The following is a 6,461-nucleotide window of genomic DNA, read 5'->3' on the forward strand; positions in this document are numbered from 1 at the left end:
TCTCTCTCTCTCTCTCTCTCTCTCTCTCTCTCTCTCTCTCTCTCTCTTTTTCTCTCTCTCTTTCTCTCCTCTTCCCCCCTTCTCTTGTGGCAATCAGGGTTTGCCTGATTGCCTCAGTTTCCTCATCTGTAAAATGAGTTGGAGAAGGAAATGGCAAACCACTCCAGTCTCTTGGTCAAGAAAACCCTAAAATGGAATCACAAAGAGTTGGACACAACTGAACAACAACAAAATATATTTTCAGTAAAAATTCCTTTGAAAAAGCTAATTGGTATTGCTTTTCAGCAGTGTCAAGGAGATATCAACTAGTAAAATGATACTGGGGAGATACTATCACTGGCTAATGGTATTGGGGAAATATTGCTGTCAATTGAAATTGAGGAGAATACCTTGTATGGGGGTTCAAGATAATATTGAAAGAATCTGAGCCCCATGGTCCTATAGGGGTATTCATAGAATTCTAGGAGGGAGATGGATCAATAGCCTTGCTCTGGGCACCCAAACTATCAGTGTTAGTGTGGGTTGGAAGAGAAGCTCTAGACTTTGGCTACATGAGGAGTACTAATCTGTGACCCATGCTCATCTGAATCTCTGCTCAAAATAAGGAAAAAGAAAGGGAAAAGATATCCAGGAACTCAAGGTCTCTGACTTCTCCTCTTAGGATACCTGGGTAAGCATAGGCAGCTGACCCTGACCCTGACCCCTGAGCCTTTTAAAAAAAAAACCTGTTTCTGGGCAGAGGGAGGGATGGCCATCCTCCACCCCCACTGCTTTACTCCAGTCTGGAAATCCAAGAGAGAGAACATGCAAAGGGGAAAGCGAGGAAATGGAAGAAGAGGGGGGGAAAAGAGAATGAGATGTTTATAGACCATGGGGGGGGGATATAATCAATACAGTGGCTCTTACGATTCTATCACTGGTGACCTTCAGTATGTAATCATTAGGGACCAAGCAGAGAAGTTCCTAGCACCCTTTTAGTGCCCTGTGATGGCAACATGTCTGCCTTCTTGGGAGGGACTCTTCAAACAAAAGTTGGCACTCCATAATATTATAAAGTTGATCAGGGGCCTCACTTGACTCATGAGGGATTCCTATGATCAAACCCCTTGGACCAGGAAGCAGGAGTCACTCAAGGGAGTGGAGGACATGTTAAGGCACAAGGGCATTCTAGTTTGGTCAGGACTGAGAGTTCTGAGAAGAGAGAACTATGAGATAAGGAGGGAAAGACAAAGAGACAGAGGATCTAGAGGGTCTTCCTAGACCTGGGTTCAAGTTTTGCCAAAGATGCATATTGACTGTGTTATCATGGAAAGCCACTGAACATCTCAGTGCCCTTGTTGTTTGGTCATTTTTCAGAGATGTCTGACTCTTTGTGACCCCATTTGAGGTTTTCTTGGCAAAGATACTGAAGTGTTTTTCCATTTCCTTCTCTGCTCCATTTTACAGATGAGGAAAGTGAGGCAAACAGGATTAAGTGATTTGCCCAGTGTCCCACAGCCAGGAAGTGTCTGAGGCCAGATTTGAACTCAGGAAGAGGAGTCTTCCTAAGGCTCGTGGCTCTATGCACTGTGGCATACTCTGTGCATTATGGCGCTACCTAGTGCCACTTTGGTACTGTAGGAAGCTCTAAGTTACACATAAATTGCCAATCTGTATGGAAGAAGTTTGCCCACCTGGAGTTGCCTATGCACGCGGAATCTCAGGTTCATACCCAAATTAATGAAAAGCCTATTCTGAAATACCCGTGAGAACTACATTCGGCAGACTCAGATGAGTCCAACTTCAGTGTCTGACTAGGGCTAAAGTCTTTGGTCACACCTCAAAGATGTTCATAGATCCAGAGCTGCAAAGGACCTCAGAGACCACCTAACCCCACTCTCTTGTGGTACAGATGAGGAAACTGAGGTCACAAGTGGTTAAATGAGTGTCCTGAGGTCACATTGTTGGGAAGCATCAGAGGTATGATTTGAACCCACGTCTCCAAAGTCAGTGCTCTTTCCCCTGTACCACAGAAATGTATTCTAATAGACTAGACATGGGAAAGAAATTAAGGACAGAAAGCCTGACAAAGACATTGCTCAAAATGAGCAACTCTTCCTTCTGGGAAGGGTCATTTCATAGCAAAAGTCCCAGAAGAGAAGGGACCAGCAATACATTACCACTTGCTTTCCTTTTCTTAAGTTTTTTCCCTGTCAGTCCCATTAAGTCCAGAGATCTAGAAAAGTTGCTCTCATGAACCAACGTGAATTTGTGGAGAAGCGGTACGATGTATATCATAGCAGTAACAGCCAACACCTATGTATAGCTTTGAAGTTTGATCCTCACAACCCAGTGTGGTATTATCCCCATTTTACGAATGAAGAAGCTAAGGTTGGGTACCTTTCCCAGGATTCCACCACTAGTTCGTGTCTAAGGCAGGATCTGAGCTCCTTATATCCTGTTTCTATACCAGAGGTAGATGCTGGCACAATCAATAGAGTGCTGAACCTAGAGTCAGGAAGATAGCAGTTCAAATTTGACCTTAGACACTTTTTAGCCATGTGACCCTGGGCAAATCACTTAAGCTGTGTTTGTCTCAGTTTCCTCAACTGTAAAGTGGGGATAATAATAATATCCCCCTCATAGAGTTGTGGTAAGGATCAAAATGAGATAATCTTTGTAAAAAGCACTCAGCACACAGCTGACACTATGTAAACCTTTATTCTCTTCTCCTCTCTCCAAGTCCAGTGCCCTATCCCCTATGATGAGTTGCCCCAATGTCATGGAAGAAATACTGGGTTTGGAATCAAAGAATCTTAGTTGTAATTCCTCTGGACTGCCTCTCACTCCTTATGGGGCTAGCCCCTGGCTTTCATTCATTCATTCTGGGTCTAGGACTTTCAGACGTGAATGCTGCAGTCTCTTTTGGCTATAGAGGTTTCAGCATTTCCATATGCAAAGTGACAGATGAAAGACCTACTGGCACAACATTATGCTTTTGTCAAGAGACTGTGGAATTCCAGGAATGAAAATTTCCTCAACTGTCCAGCAGTCAGATCACCGACATCCCTTTTGTTCCCTGGCTTGCTGCGTTGGGTTGATAAGACAGTACTGGGAACAGAGAGAACTTGACTCTGACCTTTCAGGGGCTGACAGTAACTTGGGTGGAGGCACTTTGAGGAATTGAGTAGAGAAGTATCAGCTGACTGTTTTACTTCCTTGTTATTTATTTGATTTTTGACTAAAAGTCAATATTGTCTTGTTTTATTATGTCACATCATAATTCATTTTTACCAGGTCAAAAAGATTCAGGGAGAAAAAAGGGGGTCCACGAGCAATCACTTTGAAAAGATAATGAACCCAGATAGCTGTGGGAGTGGAGCATTACATCTGTAAAATGGGGCTAATGAAGCTTGCATGGAGCACCTTGACGATTTCTGGATGGAGTGCTTGAGAGAAACCTGAAAATGCTGTGCAAGCATCTGCTGTTATTTTGGTAAATTGCTCACTATGCTGTTCAGTGCAAAGGTGGAGATTAGGGAGGAAGGTGAAAAAAATGTTGGTAAATAAGTCTCAGGAGTAATAAATGAGAGTACCAGTACTTAGTACAGTATTTAGTGCATGTTATTGTTGAATTGTTTCAATTATGTCTGACTCTGCATGACCCCATTTGGGGTTTCCTTGGCAAAGATACTGGAGTGGTTTGACGTTTCCTTGTCCAGCTCATTTTACAGAGGAGGAAACTGAGGTAAACAGGGTAAAGTTACTTGCCCAGGGTCACACAGCTAGTAAGTGTCTGAGGCCAGATCTGAACTCAGGAAGATGGGTCTTCTTGACTCCAGGGCTGAGGCTCTATCCATTGCACCACTGAGCACATAGTAGGCACTTAATAAATACTGGTTGAATGATTGACTGACTTGAAGCACATATTCCTCAATTTGGAGGGTCAGGTGGAGGCGGTAGACTCCTTTATGGCCACCACACACATTCTCTTCTGGAATCTTCTCTCTGTCCATTCCTCTACCCCTTTCCAATATACATTCCTTTCTGAAGTCTCTTCTGTGTTCATCCCAACCTTAGTACATGCCTTCCCTCCTGGAATCTAAATGTTCTGTAGTTGGTAACTTCTGTCTAACCTTTCCCTTTTAAAGGTTGTAAGGTGGTACAAGAGATAGATAGCATTCTGGGCATGGAGTCAGAAAGACTGGAGTTCAAATCTGGCTTCAGATACTGGCTATGTGACCTTGGGCAAGTTTACTCAACCTCTGTCTACCTCAGTTTCCTTAAGTGTAAAATTAGGATAATAATACCATCTACTTCCCAGGTTTGTTGTGAAGATTAAACGAGAAAATAATTGTCAAGTGCTTAACCCAGTTCTTGGAATATTAATAATTGCTTGTTTCCTTCCTTTCTTAAAACCCGTATTTTGAAAAAAGCTTATGTTCTAGCCCTTGTTATTTTCTGCATCTTTTAGGTACTGGACAAGGAGAGGAAATGCTGGGGGGATGGGAACTGAATTCATTGGAATTGATAGTGTAAAGGGAGTTGTTTCAACCCAATCTAGCATGGAGTGGGTCTTTTAAAACAAAGATATTCATTTGCCTGCTTTGTTGTAACCTGGTCTTCATCTCTGTTCTGTGTCCACAACCAGATCATCCCCTCGGCTTCCTTGATAACTTTATTGCCTCCATCATGCTCTTCCTTTTCCATTCTGATCCCTGCCTGTCAGCATCCAAATTGAAGACACTTTTTAACACCCTGGTCTCATTATTGCTAGACCTCTTCAACTCCAATGACTTCTGTTTTAACTCCACAGCAGCTACCTGCCTTCCTGGTCTCACTGAGTAAATCTATGCCATCTGGAATGACATCATCTCCAAGATCTGCTTCTGAGCCCAGGTAAGAAACTAGATGTCCCAAGAATTGATTTTCTCAGCTCAAGGGATTGGTCTTCAGGGAAATGAGTGATTTCATGCAGAAGTAGGCAGGGTATTCCCAATCAGCCCAAATTCATGTTTCTAAGCATGAGCATTCTGGGATCAGACCTTTTGTTGAGAGAAAGGGATTTCCTGTTATAGAATATTTTTCAAAGAAAAAAAAAAACAGAAGAGTTTACATAATCAAGCTACAATTTCCTACTTGGAGAACTAAACCAAGTTAATTTCTGGGAAGGGGATTGCTTATTCAGTAGTCCATAAAGAATGTGCACCTCCCCAGAGAGAACTGGTTCTATGAATCTTGAGGATCGAAGGTAGGATTCCATGGAAAAGAGAAACTCACTGCAACATCAATGAGTTATCCTACTAACCAGTCATTGGACCTTAGACAAGTCATTTCATGTGTCTGGGTTTCTGTTTCCTCATCTGGAAAAGGAGGAGACTAAATCAGAGATGTAAAACTCACCCCCAGAAAACCTCCCTCCCCATGGAACCAGATTAAAATGTAATTGGGAAATGTTTAAAAAAATAAATAAAAATACAATATAATACAACATAGATAATGTTAATTTGTGGTTTTCTAAGTAAATATGTGGTCTAGGTGACCACTAAGGTCTATTATAGCTCCAAATCTATGACCCTATGATATTATCAACTATTTCAGAAACCTGAAGAGAAACACAATATAAAAAGTAAGACTGCCATGGGGCACCTGGTATCTGCTGCTCTGTCTTTGAAAAGGGGGCCTTCCCTCCTGTCCCTACCTCCTCCGGCTATCATCATCATCATAATAATAGCAGCTATTATTTATATAGTGCCTTAAAGTTTGCAAAGCACTTTACACATATCTCATTTTATCCTTACAACAGCCCTGAGAGGGAAGTACTATTATTATTATCTTAATTTTATAGATTAAGAAACTGAGGCAGACAGAAATTAAGTCCAGGGTCACACAACTAATAAATGTCTGAGGCTGAATTTGAACACAGTTCTTCCTGAATCTAAGTCCAGGGTCGACTAAGCCACCTACTTGTCTCTTCTGGGTGACTATGTGTCAATGGGCAGCCTTCAATCTTGTTTTGGAGCCAGGCCTATAGATTCTAGAAGGAGAAGAAGGCAGACATTTTTCTTGGAGTTGTTTTGAGCTGAGATTCCAGGGGTGAGGATGAGGAGTTAAACCAAGTGAATTTCTGGAAGGGGACTGCTTATTCAGTAGTCCATAAAGTGGACTTTCCCAGAGGTAACTGGTACTATGAATCTTGAGGATCCAGGTTCCTGGGAAAAGTCCAAGATGGAGCTTGACCTTAAATCCTATTAACATCTGATTACCATGCCACTAGTAAATGTTGGTGAGATGGTTTCTTCCCTATCTCTTATTGACTTCAAAAGGAAAACTGGAAAGGTTTTCTCTATGTAACCAGGGTTTTGAGCCTAAGGCTTTTTAGAGTGCTGATGCTTAGATGTGATTCCAGATTTATAGAGAGAATGATGATTTGTTGCTATGAGGGGCAGAGATGGTGTGAAAGCTTTAGAGAAGAAAAAGAT

The 6,461-nt window shown here is 42.1% G+C and overlaps 1 protein-coding gene across 2 annotated transcripts in view; it reads left to right on the forward strand.

Moving 5' to 3' along the window:
- The window catches only part of PTAFR (platelet activating factor receptor), a 65,816-nt gene extending 60,027 nt beyond the window's left edge, over positions 1–5,789 (forward strand). For both annotated transcript variants that reach the window (XR_011166479.1, XR_011166478.1), the window contains one exon: positions 4,796–5,789. The gene's annotated coding sequence lies outside the window, so the exon portion shown is untranslated. The remainder of the gene's footprint in view (positions 1–4,795) is intronic.
- Positions 5,790–6,461: the final 672 nt, after the last annotated feature.

This window comes from Petaurus breviceps, unplaced genomic scaffold (genome assembly GCF_028583685.1).
Source record: "Petaurus breviceps papuanus isolate PSGF00001 unplaced genomic scaffold, PetGlider_PUasm1.0 91041, whole genome shotgun sequence".
NCBI classification, from domain to species: domain Eukaryota; kingdom Metazoa; phylum Chordata; class Mammalia; order Diprotodontia; family Petauridae; genus Petaurus; species Petaurus breviceps.